General features: G+C 47.7%; 1 protein-coding gene across 1 annotated transcript in view; it reads right to left on the reverse strand.

The window, feature by feature from the left end:
* PTPRJ (protein tyrosine phosphatase receptor type J) overlaps positions 1-20,470 on the reverse strand; it is a 173,341-nt gene that overhangs the window by 117,144 nt on the left and 35,727 nt on the right. The gene's annotated exons all lie outside the window — the stretch shown is intronic.

Raw genomic sequence — 20,470 nt, forward strand, 5'->3', positions numbered from 1 at the left:
CTGTCAGGAGCTAGAGACACAGTCGTGAGCAAGACAAACCCCAGATGTGAGGGCATCTACTCGGTCTTTGGTCACTGTTGAGTCCAGCTGGCGCTCTCCTCCCCTGCAGCTTTGGTCACCAAAGGCCCGACGTGGGTTTTTTAGTGGAGGGAGTAGCAGACTTGGGAACCGTAGCTGATTTCCAACTACTTCATGATCTTAAACAAGTCTCCGTCTTCTCAGGTATGAAATGGGATAGACTTATCTACCTTCCCAGTGTCTTCTGAGAACCAAAATCTAGTTCATGCATATGAAAGAATTATGCAAATTGGTTATTCCTTTGTCCAGTGTCACCAGCAAGCCAACCAGTTTTGGAGAGCCCACATAGAGTGGTGCTGGTAATCAGGAGCAACCATCCTGGGCCCCAGCCTGGCCCCTGGGTGATCCGATTCCCTCAAGGCCCTCACCGCCCATCAGGCCTGACCTCAGAGCAGCTGTGAACCCTGCCAACCATGCCGTGGCCCTCACTAGAGATCGCACTTCCCACCGCCCAGGTGGGACCCCTAAGGAAGTCAACCCTACGTTCAGCGGGGCAAAAGAATCAGTTCAACCCCACTAGAACAAGAAGCACATATGCCTCAAAATAAACACAAGTGTGAAGCCCAAGTGTGGACCTCCCCACCCCAGAGAAGGTAACGTGGGCCACGGCCAATGCCTCCCACAGCCCAGCACATCAGATTCCCCCAACCTTCCCACATGGTCAGTCTCCCCCTGCCACCACCCTCCCCCTCAGGAGGAAATGAGTCCAGCACCAGGAGCCCTTGGAGTAAACTGATCACCTGGGTCTGGAACCTTCCAGGGCAGCAAAGCAACACCAAAAGATTAAGCTTCCCTTCACAGGGTGGGGAGAGGGGCTGTTCAATGGCCCTTCTGAATACGTCACCTGCCCACCAGAATGGATTTCAACTGCACCTGCTAGCTCTGAGATACCAGGTCCCCGCCCTCTCTGCCTCTACTTCCTCAACCCGTAGGATGTTTTGGGGATTAAGCATGGTGCTGGCACAGGGCAGCATTCCATCAACAGCAGTCAACTGGCCAAGCCCCTTCAGCAATCCCACCCCCACGAATCCCAAGAGCTATTTCACTGAACCTTGCAAATTTCGAGATAGGCCTCTTGATAGGAGGGGAAGGAAAAAAATTTCAAGAAAAAAAATTATTCAGCCATTTCCTTCCCCATTCTGCCTGACCTTCCATAGTGTCCTACAGGTGGTACTTGTTCCAGTCAAGTGAACACTGAACTTTTTCTAAAGATGAGAATCTGCTGCTTTCCTGCACTTGACTATCCTCAGCTCTCCAGCCCTCTAGCCAAGAGGTGCAAGCCTCCCGGAGCTCCACCTAGGTCCCTTGGTCCCAAGGGTGTGGTTCTGTTCCTATCGGAAAAGAAGAACTCGGACTCAGTGTGACCCTGTTTATGAATATCAGGCTAGAAGAGAAGGTTCCACCCAAAACAGAGTTGATAAAGACTAAGAAAACCATTGTCCGCCCTCGTACCAGGTTCCAGATCTCACAGGTCAATGCCCGCTCTGTAGGGCTTTATTCTTTTTCATAAGGCAGTCTACCAGCCTCATTTTTACAGCTTTATAAGGCTTCTCATATTAACAGATTCACAAATCATAAGAAAACCTTCTATAGGCCTTAAGCCTAATTCAAAGACTGGAAAACATGATTATCTATGATGTCTCTTTGGCATCTCTTTGGGTCCCAGGTTTCAGAAAGCCCTATTCTTCTCTATGCAACAGCCTTCTCCAATCAATCAGTCAATCCGTGTGTGTGTGTGTGTGTGTGTGTGTGTCCGGCTCTCTATCTCTCTGTCTCTCTCTCTCTCTCTCTCTCTCTCTCTCACACACACACACACACACACACACACACGACAAAAGAGAGTCAGAGCCCAGGGCGATAAATTTATTCTTGCAAATGTCTCCAATGTGCTGAACTGCTGTCCTCCAGTTCTAAATACCCCCTCATCCCAATCCACAGAGCCGTTTTGATTTGGCAGAAAGGAAGAGAGGAAAGAATTTCTGTTCATTGGCAGAACATTAATTTCTAGTAAATATGCTAAAATTAGTCATGCAACTCAGAGTATACTTTTTCAAACTCAGGGACAGTAGGGAGAGGGAGAAAAGGAGAGAAGACAGGCTTTCCTCGCCACACGGGAGCACCAGAAACCCTTTACCTGGATTGCCCCAAAATGAAAAAGCCTACTGGTTCAAACATTAGGAAAATACACCACGTGCTGGCCCCTGTGGGGCAACAATTCAGGACACAGAGTGTTCTATTCATGAGGAAAACATAAGAGAGATGCTTTCTTTGACTATTCAGAGCCTCGGTGATGTTCCACTGGGCAAATAAAATTCATATGACCAACAAGACACTGAAGACACCCTTATAACTCCCCAGCTCTGCAACGCAGCAGCCCAGTGTCCCTCAAAAAAGGTGACCTCACTCTAAGAGGGATATTAGATTCTGAATTATTCAAGGACATAGTATCTTTAGGGGATCAATAAACAAGTCCAACTTGGTCTTCACTTCAATGTAAACGATTTGAGAAAGAAAGCCCGCTCTCTCGCTCTCTCTCCCTCTTTGCACTCAAGGATTTGGCAACTGGCAACCTCTCAGGCCCCAAGCACCTAAAATTCTGTTTGAAGTACTGTCACGATATTTCCCTGAGTCTCAGTGGTGATGCCTTTCAGCTTTAAATCCGGAAAATACCTTGAAATGCGGAAGCCATTGTCTGTTCTGGAGCAAAGACTTCTTAACTGAGAAACAAAGAGAAACAGAACCCTAGTTCCGTCCTTCTCATGATGACATTAGTAATAACGCCACATACACAGGAGCACTACAAGGACAGCACTAAACTATAGAGAGCACACAGAATGCAGTCGAAAAATGACGGTGTGTATTATCATTATTATGCAAACCTGTCGTTATTACGCACAAGGAACAAGAAAAGCTCAGATTTTCCACCACCCTGCATTTCCACAGGAAATGAACACCTGTGACTAATCTTTCATTTAACAGTTACTGAGCTCCTACTGTATGCCAGGCACTGAGTTGGGAGGTACAGAGACGATTAGAAGGCAAGATGTAAACAGTCTGGTTGAGGGAGACACAGAGACATGAAACAGAGCACAGTGAGCAGAAGAGATGCTATTGAAGGGCGGACCCAGGATGGATGGGACCCAACAGAGATTTCCAGCAGCGGCCAACAGGAATTAGCCAGGTGGAGGAAAAAGGCGACACGGACAGAGGGGGCCACCAGCCTGGAATGCCTAGAGAAGAGAGAGAAGAGAGAGAAAACCACACGCACACACAGGAACCATGTGGAGTCCACCATGGCGGACGCAAATACAGATAAAGAACACAAGAAGCTGGAGAGGTGAGCGGCCAAGAGGCCAATCACCCTAAGGGCTCCAAGGGCCAAAGAAGGACTTTTAGCCACGGAATAACATGCATTTTGGAAACATGCTGTCAGTGGGAGCAGCATGGAAAATAAATTTGTAGAGGCTGCAAAAAAAGCAAAGATGAACGAAACATATGGAATCACTGTCAAAGCTGCGTACATAAGGAGATTATCCAAGTTTTGGCTCTGGGGAAGGAATTTCTTTTATTCCCTGTAAATGTTTACATCTCACTAGGCATGCACACGCACGCACCCAGCATCTTGGGGGTCCAGTGATAGAGTTCCCGGCACTGTGCTGTTTAGCAAAGCCTGTGCTATCTGGAAAGCAACATGTACCTGCAGTGGTTTTCCAAAGAACACAAATCCGAGACTTGGAAAGTCTCAGGGACCAGATGCATCAGTGATGCCAAGAAGGGGCAAACAGCAGACCAAGGGAGACACTTAACTTTGAATGTCAAACTTGACACTGGAAGCCCGTTAGCCTCCCGTCAGCCAGTTTCTCAGCAAAGCTTCAAAGATGAGAGGGGTGAGGGAAAGCAGCAGAATGAAGAGAGCTTGTAAAGCTGGGCAAACTAGCCACATTTAAAACTCCACAAATACCACATCCAGGACAGAAGAAATGGTATTACACAGTGTTATTCAGAAAGAGACAGAGGGGCACCTGGGTGGTTCAGTCCGTTAAGCATCAGACTTCGGCTCAGGTCATGATGTCACAGCTCGTGAGTTCGAGCCCCGCATGGGGCTCTGTGCTGACAGCTCGGAGCCCGGAGCCTGCTTCTGATTCTGTGTCTCCCCCTCTCTCTACCCCTCCCCCCGCTTGTGCATGCGCTCTCTCTCGCTCTCTCTCACCCTCTCTCAAAAATGAATCAACATTAAAAAAATATTAAAAAAAAAAGACAGAGAGGAAGAGAGTGGGGAAGTGGGGAGGGAGGGCTCCAGCATCAATTCAATAAATCAATCAAAGCCACACACAGGAGCGCACACACACATGCCACACACGCGCGCAAAGGGCAACACAGTTATGTGATGTCGTGGCTCCAGAGTCGGACCTGAACTTCACTCCCAGCACTGCCATCTACTACGTGACCTTGCTTGAGCCGGTTTTCCAACATCTCTGGGCCACAGTTTTTGACACCGCCTGAACAACAAAACCCAACTCACCCGGTCGATGAGGGTAAAAGAGAAAATGTGCATAAGGCAGTTGGCACCTAGCAAGTGCTCAGAAAAGCAAAGGCCATCGCCACCCGTCTTACAGATGAGACGTTCGTGCAATGGAGCAGAAAGAATTCAGAGGCAGAGCTGCCCGCCCCAGAGATGCCGAGTGGGCCAAAGGCGAATTCAGTGTCTCACGCCGTGACCTGGTTGAGGTCAGTGTGGAAGCTGCCGTGGGAACAAGGCCACTGTCAACGCTGTTTGCAGGCCCTCCTTCCACTGAGATATTTACTGACACCACGAACCCCCATCTGCCGAGAGCTTGCTATGCACAAGCCAACACGACAGTCAATACTGCAGCAACGCCAGGAAGACTGGCCTTGTTTTCAAGGAGGTGAATCCATCAAAAGGACACGGATACAAGTATCTGTGATCCTACACAGGAAGTCGCGCCATAAGCAGGTACAGAGAGCAGTTGTCAGAATACAGGAGGCCGAGGGCCAATTACACGGAGAATGTGTAACGATATAGCACAGAAAGAAGATACCTGGACTGAGCCCCGCACACAGGGTCGAGTTTAGTCACGTGGAGATCAGGAGAAGAGTGCTCCAGGCAGAGACAATGCTCTATGCAAACTCACAGAGGCCAGAAATAGGAAACGAAAAGAGGCCAGCAGGGAGGGGGGCCGTCATGCAGGTCTTTTAAAGGCTAGGAGTCTGGACTTTCATCCTTAGCTCAGCATCATTTCACAAGCTGATTGTTCCACAAGACATCAACAGGTATCCTGTGGGACAGACCAGCTTCCACAGAATCAAACAGGCTTCCTGACCGCAGCATGGATCTGAGCCCTTAAGACCTCGAAGGGCTTCGGGAATCTCCTTAGAATGAAGCTTTTCCTAGCCTGTTTAACCAAAGGGCCCTTTCTCCCCCCCTCACAGTCTGTCCTGATTCTGAGAGAACGCACAGTATGGAAAAGACTATTGCGTTGATCAGGGCTCTACTTCAGGAAGACTATTTAGGAGAACCTGGGTGGCTCAGTTGTTAGAGCGTCTGACTTCAGCTCAGGTCATGATCTCGTGGTTCATGAGTTCAAGCCCCGCAGCAGGCCCGCTGCTGTCAGCCTGTCAGCCCAGACCCTGACTCAGATCCTCTGTCCTCCTCTTTCCGCCCCTCCCCTGCTTGCACTCTCCCAAAAATAAATATTTTCTTAAAAGTCTATTTTATAGGGGCGCCTGGGTGGCTCAGCCAGTCGAGCATCTGACTTCGGCTTGGGTCATGATCTCACGGTTGACGAGTTCGAGCCCCACGTCGGGCTCTGTGCTGACAGCTCGGGGCCTGGAGCCTGCTTCGGATTCTGTGTCTCCCTCGCTCTCTCTGCCCCTCCCCCGCTCATGCTCTGTCTCTCTCTGTCTCAAAAATAAACGTTAAAAAAAATTTTTTTAAGTCTATTTTATATATTACAAATATAGAAAATATGTTTCTATCCTGACTAAGAATGATACCTCATATTGAGGCCCTCTGCAAGAGGCCTGAATTTGGAAGGATTGAATTGCATTCACCATGGTCACCAAACGTTACCTACTCTTTTAAGTGGAATTTTTTAAACAGCATGCTATTTCTTAACATGTGCTTTTTGCATGTGCTGTGCTCACACCACATAAAGGACAGGGCTCTGCGATATGAGTGGGCTTATCCAGTGCCGCTCCAGAGCACTGTCAGTCTACCACTGACAAATCAAGGGAGGACGATGAAGAAGGAGAAAGAGGAGCCACATCACCCTGGACTGGCAGGCGGGAAGCCGTTTGCTCGCGGAGGGCAGCGCATGCCTGGCTTCTCACAGAGGACGCTGGAGTTCTGCCGGGTCAGAGAACAAATCAGAGAAACAGCAGCCCTGGATTTGAAGGCAGACAGATCTGGGTTTAAATCCCGTCTCTGCTTCTGACTTCATATTCTCAGTAGCCTCATTTCTAGGAATCTGTCCTAGGCTAGCTGCCAATGTAATGGCAATGACTTACGATCGCAAAAAAAAAAAAGAAAAAAAAAATCAACCTACACATCCCCAAAGGATGAAGTGGGTAACTAAGTAATGATAAGCATATGTGATAAACTATGAGGCCACCACTAAAAATAACTTTTTGAAGATTTTTTTGACAATAATTATAGTCACAGCCCGTGTAACAGTAAAGGGGGGCGGGGGGGGGGGAGATGTGGCTTTAGACCCTATGCAAGTGACATGAAATTTATAGACAGATGAATGAGCAAAAGGAATGCAGGAAGTTTACAATCGGGGATGACTCAAAAAGAGCCAAGCTCTGTGCTTAAACCAAGGCAGAGCAGTCAATGGCATGAAACCCGAGAGGGCCTGCCTCAGCCCTCAGACACATTCCCTCGTAGGTCGTGTGGGGAACACCAAGCTGGGGCAGAGCAGAGATAGACTCCTCTATCAGTTTCAGCCGAGATGTAGGTCAGTGTGTCATTTCTTCAGAGGTGAGTCAGGATCACAGCAGCAGATAATTCAAAGGCAGAAGAGACCAGAAGAGCTCAATTAAAAGAGGCCCCTCCAGAGAGTCCGGCATTCCCCAAAGACTTAAATCTTCATGCTAGTTTTTACCCAGCTATTGACTAAGAAGAATGCACTATTAAGTAGACCATCTCTCCCCTCTCCAACTGTCCTATAAATTGGCCCTGTGTTTCCCAACGCCAAAAGGGGCAGTAACTCATGCAGAGCAAAATGCCAGTAAGTACAAATTTAGAACGTGGGTTAAACGGTACTCTGATCAAACCCCCAGCAACAACCCTGAAAAGACAGAGGGGGAGAAAGCAAGAGCCCTGCTCTCCCTACAACTTAATTCTATGCTCTAATTCAGAGCAGTATAATTAACCCCGAGTTTCGCTGCTAACACTGAGCTTTTTCAGCCTGATGAGAATATCATTTAGTATCCTGCAATCGCCAATAATAGCAATATGACACAATGGCACCTATTGAGGCTCTAATCAGGGCACACAGTCATTTACATAGAACATTCTCTGTGACTCTCTGTAATACAACGCCACAAAGACTCAATTGAGACACAAGTCTCCCTTTCCCATAAACTAAAAAAGGGGGGAAAAAAGAAGAAGAAGAAGAAGGAAAGGAAAGAAAGAAACCACAATTTCCTTTACAGGACAGCACAGATGGTCCCCACCCTTCCCAGGGGTTCGCCAGGCCCAGGCACTTCACTCGAAACTGCTCATCCTGATGGTGACCAGAAACTGGATGCTTGCACATGACCACACTGGCCTAATCTCCTTGCACAGGAAAAGCAGATCTGGGTGCTCTGGGAATACCCTGGACTTAATAAAATGGAGTAAGGGATGTGGAGGGGCCCCGCTGGATTAACAGCTTTCAGATCCAAGCTCTGACAGCAGGCCTCCGTGGAATGGCTCATGTGGCCTTGGATCCAGGCCTGGAGAAACATGGGCCACTGTCCCGTCCTGTGCCACGGGCCACAAAGTGAGTGTGAAAGAAGGTAACCAGGTACCATGAGTCACCAGGGAAGGGGAGCGTTGCGGCCCTGCAGGGAGGCCGCTGTGCTGAGAAAACAGCAGAATTCGGAAGCCAGACAGACCAGACTACATCCTGGCTCCAGTCCTTAGACTTTGAGCAGTTCCTCAAATGCTCAAAGACTTCATTTCCTCCTCAGGCTAGGATGAGGATTTTTGCTCAACATCTGAAATGCATGACACGGTGCACAACATATAAAGAGCCACAATCGTTGGCAAGGCCATCATCATTATTCTTTAGTAAAGGTTTGTGGGAAAACCAATAGGCCTTGGGGTACAATGTGTAAAAGCCTAGACCCTGAGGCCAGGCTCCCCAGATTCAATTCCTAGCTTTACCACTTGCTGCTTAGTTGACCTTCTTTAATCTCTATACCTAGTTCCTTACCTGTAAAATGGGCGAAATAATAGTACCTACTTCTAGGGCTGCTATGAGGATTAAATGAGTTAGTATGTGTAAAGCATTTCCACAGTGTGTGTGTGTGTGTGTGTGTGTGTACACATATATACATATACATATGTGCCAGGCATTACTCTAATGATTTGTTATATAAAAATAAGAAGGGGCGCCTGGGTGGCTCAGTCGGTTAAGCGGCCGACTTCGGCTCAGGTCATGATCTCGCGGTCCGTGAGTTCGAGCCCCGCGTCGGGCTCTGTGCTAACAGCCCAGAGACTGGATTCTGTTTCAGATTCTGTATCTCCCTCTCTCTCTGACCCTCCCCTGTTCATGCTCTGTCTCTGTCTCAAAAATAAATAAATGTTAAAAAAATTTTTTTAATAAAAATAGTAAATAAATAGAAATAAAAACAAAAATAAGAAGAATGGGGCAGCTGGGTGTCCAACTCTTGATTTTGGCTCAGGCCATAATCTCACAGTTCAGGAGAATGAGCCCCGAGTCAGGCTCTGCACAGGCAGTGAGGAGCCTGCTCGGAATTCTCTTTCTCTCCCTCTTTCTCTGTCCCTCCCCTGCTTGCTCTCTCTCTCTCTCAAAATAAATAAATAAACATGTTTTAAAAGTTCACAAATAAAATGAACCAATAGGAATCTGAAGAACAGAGGTGTCCTTTAATGCAATTATAGCAATGGTTGCTATTATCTATATTATGCTTTCATATCCACTATGTTATTTAAGCCCTTCATCGAAACACAAGAAAAAGAATCCTATGATGTGAAATTGGGATCTAAATTCTAAGGAAGGCCTGGGAATCTTCCTTTCTTAAAGGTTTTCTACAAAGAACGTAGAAAAAAGGGGGAGGGAGCCTAGCTAATGGGAAGCACCATATGAATGACCTTCTGTTCTTTTTCTAGAACAAGTCTTTGCCTGTACAACCAAGTTCTTCCCAACAGAGCACATCCCTCTCACATGCCATCTTGAGGGGAAGGCCAACGGGAAGGTCCAAGCCAATGCCTAGCACCAGACACGATGGGCTGAAGGAGAGGAAAAGTAAACTTGGGGCCAAGTTTATAGTTGCTCTCCGACCAAGCGAGAAGGGCTCCACTCGGCCACTGTCAACAGCGTCAGCACCTTGGAGCTCAAACTGAGAAATCGTCCCAAGTCCCTGCTTCACACATGCCCCAGTTGGCCTTGGAGACAAGCCCTTTAGTAAGTGAAGCGTTCGTTGAATGCTCAGCTGGCTGGTAGACGCAAATGCTCTGTATCTGCTGACCAACCACAACTGGGCCCCCATCAGCAATAACCACCCACCACACAGCTATCAAGGGCAGATCTCACATACAGACCCACCGGTGATGATCTCCTTCTCAGCCTCCATGTGGCATTCTGAGAGATTTCCACACAAGGTTTGGAGCAGCTCAGTGACTGGTCCTTGGTCACGCTGCCCAAATGTACATCCAAGGCCAATGAGGAGGGCAGGCATTATAGGCCTTGAACATCTGCCAAGACTGGACATATGCACCACCTGGCCAGCGCCATGGACCCAACATGATGGTGATCTCCCATCCAGTCCCTGACCACCTTATGTAAAAACAGCACCGGGCCCCATCACACTGTATCCCCTTATTCTACTTCACTTCTCTTCACAGCCCTGATGTCTACCCGTCTTCTCATGATACGTAAGCTCCACGAGATGGGGATTTGGTCTGTTTGGGTTTTATCAACATCCTCCACACATAAATAGCGTTTGGCACAGAGTAGGTACTGAATGATCAGTTAACTGGCTAATTAGCCAGAGGCCAAGGTAATCAAAGAGAAGGTCAAAACCAAAATCACATCTGGGACCTAACTTAAAAAGGAAGTTTTAAAAAGCACTTGAGGCCAAGCCAAAGAGTCTCTGTAGCTGCTTAGCAGCCAGAGCTAGATTGGGCATCTCAGTTTCTTTTTTCTCCCTTCCCCACCTCCCCTCCCCACCCCTCCCGCTAATATATTTTTTCACAATGTTTTGAAACTGATGGCATAGGAAAGTTCGGAGCCAAGGGATGAGAATTTCATAAAAAAAGGACCCAGCCCTGGGGCACACAGAGCAGGAATTTGCTGGGGACTAAATCACCCTCTGCCACCTGGCCTGATCTGGCCAGCTGGCCACAGCAGCAACAGCAGTCGCTTGACCCAGCACCAGGCACCTGAGCTGGACACTCAGCCTTATGACAATCCTATGACACAGTCACAGGGATGCTGCCCCTAACATGAGGCTGGGTCCTAACATCAACGTGTAGGGGGCAGAATCAGGCATCAGCATGATAACTCTTGAAGCGTGCCAACACAGCGAAGGACACGCCGTCCCCTTGAGCTCCAGCGCTGGAACAGGAGAAGCAACGGGCTTGTCTTCAGGAACCGCACTGTACAAAAATGGTGTATCCTTAATCCCTGGTACCATACTCACCATGGCAAGATGACCGTCACATGAGAGGCATCGGGACACTAACAAGGAAGATCAGGTGTGCGTTTCCAATCCCACATTCTGCCCAGGCCAAGTCTGCCCATTGAGCTAGAAGGAGCGGAGCCAGAATCTGACCCCACCCCACCAGCGTGTTAAGCCAGACTCAGATCCATCCTTACAGGCCTTTCGATCCAAGGACAGTACTCAGAGATGTAATCCTAGCCCCACAGAAAGAGACCCCCATCTTTTACATCTTCCTTCCATACTGTCAGTGCTTCCCACATGCCTGCTGAGTAGTAATCGTCTGCATCATGCTTTAGAGTCCACTAGGGACTTCCACAGGCTCCGGTGGGGGGGGGGGGGGTAGCCCTGTGCTGGTGGTTCCCCCCACCTCACTGCTATGCAAAGCTCAGAGACGTAAGAGATGACAGAGTCCCAGAGGAGGACCGGAGTTGACCCAAATCTCCTGAGGCCAGGGCCCAAGCTCATTCTACATCTCAACGCAGGTTACCTCTGTTCCTGTGAGAGTTTACATTCAGCACCCCCCCACACACACACACACACCTTTTCAGGCTCCCTGCATCCTCATTCTACCATGTATTAAAAAAAAGCAAGCAACTAGGAGTCTGTACACCGAGACTCCAACAGGCAATGGTCACTGTGCAGAAGGATCAGATGGTTCTTCTGGTCAGAGGCAAGCCAAGAAGTAGGACGGAAGTCAGTTTACCAATGTCTACGATCCGTTCAAGTCCTTTAAAACAGTGGGCGTCATCCACATCCACAGCCCCCAGTCTCCTCTTCCTCCTTAGTAAAAGACTTCTATTTTATATAATGCATCCAGGACTAAAAGACCACATTTCTCAGCCTCTCTTGCAGCAAGGCGCGTGCGTGAAACTAAGTCACAAGCAGTGAGGCGTAAGCAGGCATGTTCCAGGGAGGTTCCAGGGAAGAGCTTAGAGAGAGCTGATTCCACAGAGAAGGATCCTTCCGCCAGGATAACAGCTCAGACATGAAAACTGGAGTCCTGGGAGCCACTCTGCACCGTGGAGCATCGGTAGAAGCCCGTGCGGGAAGAAGGGAGCCTGGGTCCCAGATGGCACCCTAGGGCTCTCACAGCCCTGGGCTGCTACCTCCAACTTACTTTTATGTGGAAGAGAAATTATCCTTTACATCACTTAAGCCTCTGTTAAATTACCGAGCGGTTTTCCATTGTTGTTGTTATATACAGCAAGAGCTAATCTTAACTAACTATAAGCCCAAAGCAAAAATAAAACACCAACAAAGCTCTGCTCCCATCTTTACTCCCAACCAGCTCCATGAAAAGCAAAACATCTGTCCAGATAAAAATCCAACATTCCTACAAATTAATCTGTTTTACATTTGAATGTCCAGAACTTCTTATACTATCATCTCCATCACTAGCTCCAAAGAACACACAAGACTCTATTTCCTTTCTAATTAAGAGAGAAATTTCCCCTAGTCTTACCGTGAGGCCCTCATCAGAAGTCTTCATGGGTCCAGGGGACGAGACGGTGCAGAAAGCAATTTTAGGCTCCCACGTGGAAGCAAGAAGGACAGAACAGGACTTCAAGTTGAAAACAGTATGTTCGCCTTTAATATTTTTATTATTTCCCCTTAGGCAGCTAAATATGAATGTTCAGCAAGTATGCATGGTACAAACTGTGCAATAATTACAAAGGGGATTGCCAAAGAAATCCTGAATACACAAAAGAGAAAAAGAAAGTCCTATGAATACCTCTAACATGTACATAGGATTTGGGGGATTTTGTATCACCTCACTTAATCTACACTGAAGAAATAATAACATGTTAGGTTTTACTATTATCCCATAACATATAGGAAACTTGTATATGGAGCAGTTAGAGGATTTGTCTGAAGTCATAACTAGTTAGACATTTCTTCTTGTAAAAATAATTGGGAAGGGAAGAAAGAGCAAAGAGTAATGACCCCTCTTCATATCTTCCTATATAACCTAAACTTTATGCAACTATGTACATGCAATGTTTCACAATTTTCCCCCATTTAAAAACTAACAGGGACTCCTGGGTGGCTCAGTCAGTTAAGCTTCCAACTTCAGCTCAGATCGTGATCTCGCGGTTCCCAAGTTTGAGCCCTGCTTCGGGCTCTCTGCTGTCAGCACAGAGCCTGCTTCAGATCCTCTGTCCACCCCGTCTCTGACCCTCCCCTGCTTGCGCTCTCTCTCTCTCTCTCTCTCTCTCTCTCAGAAATAAACATTACAAAATTAAAAATTTTTTTTAAATAATAGAATTATTTTTCATGGCTCTGTAAAGGGAAAAGTCATTGGACCAATATGCATGAGGTCACAAGGTCTAAGGCACACAGGCTGGCTTAATCAGTAGAGCAGGTGACTCTTGATCTCAGGGTTGTGAGTTCGAGCCCCATGTCGGGTACAGAGATTACTTAAAAAATAAATAAAATCTTTTCAAAAATAAATAAATAAAATGTTCTCTCTTGCTTTAGGTTCACTTCCAAACTACCTTTCAACTGCGGGAGCCCTAACTTGCAGTCTTAATTTCCCTCTCCAGTAGCTACTGGACTACAGAACTGAATGAGTTTGGTTGCCCCACACAATGTTTTGAAACAAATCTAAGCCAACTTCAACAATTAATAAATTTCCCATTAGAAGCCCCCATCTCTAGTGTGTCGTGAAGAACTGGTGATGTGGCAACATCAGGTCCCCGTGCTTGGACTGGCCACCTGGGGAGGTGACAGCATGGGGGAAGGGGTGCTCCCAGCACCAATGCCCATCCTCACAACCACTTCACCCCTGTAAGAGAAACGTTTCCTGGTGCCATGCCTCTATCGAAAGCACAAAATGGTAAGATAAACCAAGAAGAGGGGCGCCTGGGTGGCTCAATCAGTTAAGCGTCCAATTTCGGCTTGGGTCATGATCTCTCAGTTCATGGGTTCCAGCCCTGTGTTGGGCTCTGTGCTGACAGCTCGGAGCCTGGAGCCTGCTTCCTTTGGATTCTGTGTCTTCCTCTCTCTCTGCCCCACCATTGCTCATGCTCTGTCTCTGCTTCTGTGTGTGTCTTTCTCTCTCTCTCAAAAAAAAAGGAAACATTAAAAAAAAATTTTTTAATTAAAAAAAAAAAGAAGATCTTGGGTTTCAAAAAAGGTGAGAAAATATATAACTCTGTAGTAGTGGAGACCTTTGCTTTGTCTAATATGCGAGCCAAATGCAACAGTGAATACTATCAACTTAGGTGTTTTTTCAGCCGGGGAGCCCCTCTCACTCCCACTCATTGCCTGGACCCTGAGCATTCTTTGAAGAAAAAGCAGAAAATCTGACAATGCCACAGTGTCCCCTTGAGGGCCTGCAGCTCCTGTGCTGAAGTCCACGAAGACGTGGAATGACATAGGGGTTAGTGAACCTACCATAAAGTCACCTGACCCAACAGACCCTGGGTCATGGAATGTCAGGGCCCAAAGGACCTTAGCAACTGCTTAAACCAGGTGAGGAAATAAACTCAGAGGTTATGAGTCTTGCTCTAAGTCACCCAGCTGGAGACCGCAGATGTGGCACTTGGAAATCACTTCTCCACGCTCCAGAACCAGGGTTCTCCCTACGACACACTGCCTCCTCTAGCTCTCCACCTGCTCACAACCCCTAGGCTCCTCCCACCTCCTCACCACCTCCAAGGACACCAGGATGGCTGCCATAGTGAGCAGGAGAAAGTCTCCTGGGGGAGAAGCCGTCCTGGGGGGCGGGGAACGATGACTTGGATCTGTTTTGTTCAGCTTCTGGTGGGCATCAAGGACAGACCTGAAATCCCAGTGTTCAAGTCAGGCCCACACGGGCTCACCACCGTATGAAGAAGACACGCAGGACGTGGCCTCCCAGGTCAAAGGTATGGCCTGGGTGTTGCCTTAGGCTGAAGAGGACTTAGACCCAGCCTTACCTGCTCCCATCACCCCCCGTGCTCCAGCCGACAGCCCCTTTTCCATGCTCACCATAGCATGCCTTAAGCATAGACCTTAAGCAGCTCTCTGTTGTCTATTTCAATAACTTCTGTTGACTGTTACCCTGAGCCACATACTGAGGGGGCCCAGTGATGAGTTAAGACTGGAACCATCCCACCATGACCTTATCATCATCTACCACAGAAGACAGACTTCTGAACAACTGTGACCCAAACCCCACGGTAGAGATGGAGGGAAAGTGCTACGGAAACTTGAGAGAAGGATGTGATTTATTCTAAATTTACCAAGTGGGCAGGGCAGCGGATTTCAGAAGGATGAATGGAGAGTAGGATTCCTGTAAACTGGGGGAGACGAGCGTTCCAGGAAGCGGGAACGGCATGAATTAAGCCAGGAAGGAAGAAACCGTGGGCAGGTCTCAGAAGCCCCAGCGGGCTCAGGCAACGGCAGCCGGGGAAGTCCAGCGGGACCAAGGGGAAGGGTAAACTGAGGTCACCCACTGAAGTGGGGGTCACTGTCACAGCAGAGCCAATGGTAGCCCTTGGATGCAGACTGGAAAATTCGGACTTATGCTACGGGGAACAGTGAGCAGCCCCTGAAGGCATGGGGGAGGGAAGGAGACAAGGGACAGAAGGCTTTCTGGGTGGGCAAAGAACTTGGCCTTTGTCACCAACGCCTCCTGGATGCCAACTTATGGCATCTGCCCCACGCACTCTGCATGTCATGTCCATTTCTGTGGCGATCCCGGTATCTGACCATCTGGATGGTGACTAACCCCCACCTAATCTGACCCTATGGCATGTGCGTGTCCCCTGATGACCTCTGGCATTCACCCGCCTCGTCTCCCACTCGCAGGCCAGCAGAACACGATTTTGACTTGAATTTGTTGCCAAAACCCTTCAAAATTAGGAGACGTCACATTTAAAACTCTGGATTTTCCTAGGACTGCGCTTCCTCGTGCAGCCTGCGACCCCCAATCCCATCGGGTCATGCCGTCTTTTTTTTTTTTTTTTTTAAGTTTATTTATTCATTTTGAGACGGACAGACACAGCGCAAGTAGGGGAGGGGCAGAGAGAGAGGGAAACAGAGAAGCCCAAGCAGGCTCCATGCTGCCAGCATAGAGCCCAATGCCGGGCTCAAATCCACAAAGCCACGAGATCAGGACCTGAGCTGAATCGGATGCCTAACTGACTGAGCCACCCAGGCGTCCCTGTCACCTCTTTGTAACCTCCAAGACTGACAATCAACATTCACTGCCCACTTATCTTCTGCCAGGCCGCCCACCACACCCCCAGAGGCCTCTGAGTCCGCGACACCCCACCACATTTAAACTACGTGTATGAGGCTGAGCCGTCCTGACGCTTCCAGTCCCGGGTACTAATCCCTCAGCAAGGGCACACAGCCCACCGACGAGACCCGGATCCTCACTTCCTCCACACCCTCCTGGGCCCTGGCAGATGGCACTACGGAAAGAAATCAGAAGCCCCCTCGAGAGCCATGGACAGCAAGCTCAGAAGAAAGTCCATATACCCTTACTTTTCCTTCTATTCCTGACTCAGCTCTTCCTGACTACCCGCCGTGTGTCAGGCCTTCCAAGCAGGGCTCAAGAAATACAGCTGAACAGCACGGGATTGCTGCCTTGGCCAGGTCTAGCGGACCTGGAAAAACCCCAAGCAGCCCTGGCTTAGATGCCACTCTGAATGAGGGAAATAACAACACAGCTCGTGCGTGAAACCTAGTGATCCACATACACCCTACAACCAAATGTTCGGTACTCACTGGCCGGTAAAAAGGGCGGCAGCACAGTGTTTCTGAACAGGGTGGAACGCACAGCCCCCGATACCGATACGCACCAGCCTCGGCTGTTGATGGCACACGCGAGGAAGTTTCCCCCATCGCCTCGATCTTCGAGACAGACAGAGAGAAAGAAAAAAAGGTTGGTCACGGTAGAGGAACAGAAAAGAAATTGAAGCACATTTCCTGTCTTCAGTGAGTATACAGTCTAGTTCGGAATCAAAACATCAAACCCCAGAGATTGATGAAGTCACTAAGAGAGGTGTGGGAGGAATGTGAACATGGGCCTGGGTCCGGTGGGGGGAGGTCCACTGGACGAGGTGTGCTAGAAGCTGGGCAGAAAGACTTTTTGAACCAAAGAGGTGGCCTAGGAGGGCACAAATAATCAAAATCCTGCTTTGGACCAATCATAAAGGCCTTCCTTTGGATTGTGGATCCAACTATAATTGAAAAGACGGTAGGAAACATTCACTGAAGTTCAAAATCCCAGGGAAAACTCCAGTTCAGAAAGACACAGATTTCGCCCGTGAATGGGTTTTCCACTTGGCAAGACAGCCCTTCATCACTAAGTGATGATACAAAGGAATGAATGGGACTTCTTACCGGGGAAATTCCTAGTGATTATTAGAATGGAAAGGAAAAGAAAGGAAAGAAGGAGGAGGAAGCAAGAGTATTAATGACCAGCAGGCTCCCCTGGTTTAAATTCCGGCAAAGGCAACAGCTGTTTTGTTCAAGTTGGGGTGACCTCCAGCAAGAAATACTAAGCTAAAGGGGTACCTGGGTGGCTCAGTCGGTTAAGCATCCAACTGAATCTCAGCTCAGGTCTTGACCTCAAGGGTAATGGAGTTCAAGGCCCACATTGGGCTCCATACTGGGTGTGGAGACTGCTTAAAAAAAAAAAAAAAAAAACTAAACTGAAACAACATTGAATGTCTACACTTTTTTACTAGTCATTTTTCTCAGTTTTCTTACCCTTAACGTTTCCCTTAATGTCTCCTCAAAACTCTGGTCGCCTTTTAACACCGGGCATTTGTACCTCCCCCGTAAGCAAATCAGCTCGTACACTTGGACAAAAGTGATGACAGCGTTTCCCCCACTGCTCTGCCCCACACTACAGTTAGTCTTGTCTTGCCCCATGTGACCTCAGCCCTTCAAATCCCGCTCCCCAGGCCCCATCACACCTGTCAGCCCCCTCCCCACTGACTTCCCCTCGGCTCACCCACCCCCCACAATTCTTCCCTAGGAAGGGTCCTCAAGTTCAGCTACCTCCACACTTCTCTGTCTCCCTCTCTCTGTCTGTCCGTCCATCTGCCTCTCTCTCACACACACGCAAACATGCACGCACACGTGCACACTATAGAACCTTTCTTTTCCCTAAAACCAAAACCCATAAATGGAAGAGCCGCAGCTGCTCCAGCTGAAGCAAAGATGGGAGTCTACAGGCCTCTGCCACTATGTCTTGGGGCTGCCCCGACCTCTACCCCTTACCACAGAGTCCAAAAACAGCACTATTCAAGTCAAATTTCTTCATTTGACAGATGTGAAATCAGAACCCCAGAGAGAGAAAGTGCCAGACCCAAAGGCACCCAGTGTGTTAGCATCAGGCTGGAAACCAGGGCTCCAGACTCAGCAGACCAGGGCTCAACCAGTGCCCCGCGAGACATCCTAATCATCTTCTCTAACACTCACACGACACTCACCGCGTGCCCAGCATTTCTCTAAACCCTCCACACGGATTACGTGTTTAATCCCCACAACAATGTGATGACGTAGGTTCTTTCATTTTCCCCATTTTCCAGGGTAGGAAACTGAGGTACAGCAGTTAAGGAACTTGGCCAAGCTCACAGAGCTGGTAAGTGGCAGAGCAGGGGTTGGAACCCAGGCAGCCTGGCTCCATACCCGTGGTTCTTACGCAGTTTGCTGGAAGGAATTACTTGCCACCTTCAGGCAGGAAAGGGATTACTATGTTGTATCTTACTTGACATATGAAATACACACAGAGCTTCCCTTCAAAAGAAAAGACCCATAAAAAGGAAAAATTGTTTAAATGTATGAAAGACAGCACTGGAGATTGCACTGAAAGCCTAAGTGTGCCAGACCTACACCAAGTGTCTGCTTTTTTTCTCAGGGTGTTTGCATGCTTGAAGGGCTAGAGCAGTGTAATCACATGGTAATCTACAGGGTGGCCCACATTTTTTTTACCCATTCTCAATGCGTTTGTCCTTTGCACATACCCATTTTGGCTTCATTCCCATCCCTGATGCCTTAAACCCTGGTGTTTCCACAACCATGAGTAGAATGGCTCTTTAAAAAAAAAAAGAAAGAAAGAAAGAAAAAAAGGCATCTGTCTCTATCCAGGGATCTTTCTTTTTTTTTCTTTTTTTCTTTTTTTTTATCAGGGATCTTTCTTCACCCAACTCTGGCACATGCCCCTCAAAATAAAGTCAGATAAACTCCATTTGAAGTAATGAAATGCCAACTATTTATTGCACAGGGAGAGGAAATAAACACAAAACAAGGAAGTCATTATTTTTTGCTTAATAAAAGCTTTTACAGTTTTATTAAAGAAAAATACCTGTTTATTACTGAAATTTTAGCAAATATAGATAGTCACAAGAGAGAAGAAATCTATCCCCAAGTCCCTCCTTTAAGGAAAAAATAACCAAATTCTTCAAAATCCTTCTTTTCATCTGTGTATGCCTGTGCTTTCACAAGAAAGAGTTCCTGCTGCAGATAACGCTTTGCAATATAAATTTTCACTTGAAACATTATGAACATTTTCCTAACCATCAAACAATTTGTATAATATCTTAACGTCTGTGTAGTTTGCCATTCCATAGATATAGCCTAATTTGTTTAATCACTTTCATGTTGGGCATTTAGGCGGTTTGTGTTTTTTTAATATGCGAAATGCTGTTATGAATATTTATTAGGTTGAATTGTTTGTATGCATTTATTTTTTTTTTTTAATTTTTTTTTTCAACGTTTATTTATTTTTGGGACAGACAGAGACAGAGCATGAACGGGGGAGGGGCAGAGAGAGAGGGAGACACAGAATCGGAAACAGGCTCCAGGCTCTGAGCCATCAGCCCAGAGCCTGACGCGGGGCTCGAACTCACGGACCGCGAGATCGTGACCTGGCTGAAGTCGGACGCTTAACCGACTGCGCCACCCAGGCGCCCCTGTTTGTATGCATTTCAATTATTTCTTTATTTTTTTAATTTCTTTTAATGTTTTATTTATTTTTGACAGAGCGAGAGAGACAGAGCATGAGCAGGGGAGGGTCAGAGAGAGAGGGAGACACAGAATCCGAAGCAGGTGCCAGGCTCTGAGCCGTCAGCACAGAGCCCGACGCGGGGCTCGAACTCACAGACCGCGAGATCATGACCTGAGCCGAAGTCGGACGCTCGACCGACTGAGCCACCCAGGTGCCCCTCAATTATTTCTTTATAATAAGCCACTAGTATAGAAAAAAATAAAAAACAAAAAATAAATAAAGTCGGATAAGCCAGGGGTGAACTGTCCAAATTTCTTGTTTCTTTACTGTTTCTTTATTTATTGCCTACAGCCTGTTCATGGTTGGCTGGCACAGCCAGGGCAAAGAGGGGCAGGAGCAAGAGTAGCATTAAGACCCAACTTAGTCAATGGTTCCTTCTGGAAGCACCAAGCTAATGGCTGGCAATGGCAGCACCAACACATGGCTGGATTTTTAGAGGCTTTTGAAAGCTGCTAAGCTGCTGACCCA

The sequence above is a fragment of the Puma concolor genome, chromosome D1, assembly GCF_028749965.1.
Source record: "Puma concolor isolate L17-30 chromosome D1, mPumCon1.1.hap2, whole genome shotgun sequence".
NCBI classification, from domain to species: domain Eukaryota; kingdom Metazoa; phylum Chordata; class Mammalia; order Carnivora; family Felidae; genus Puma; species Puma concolor.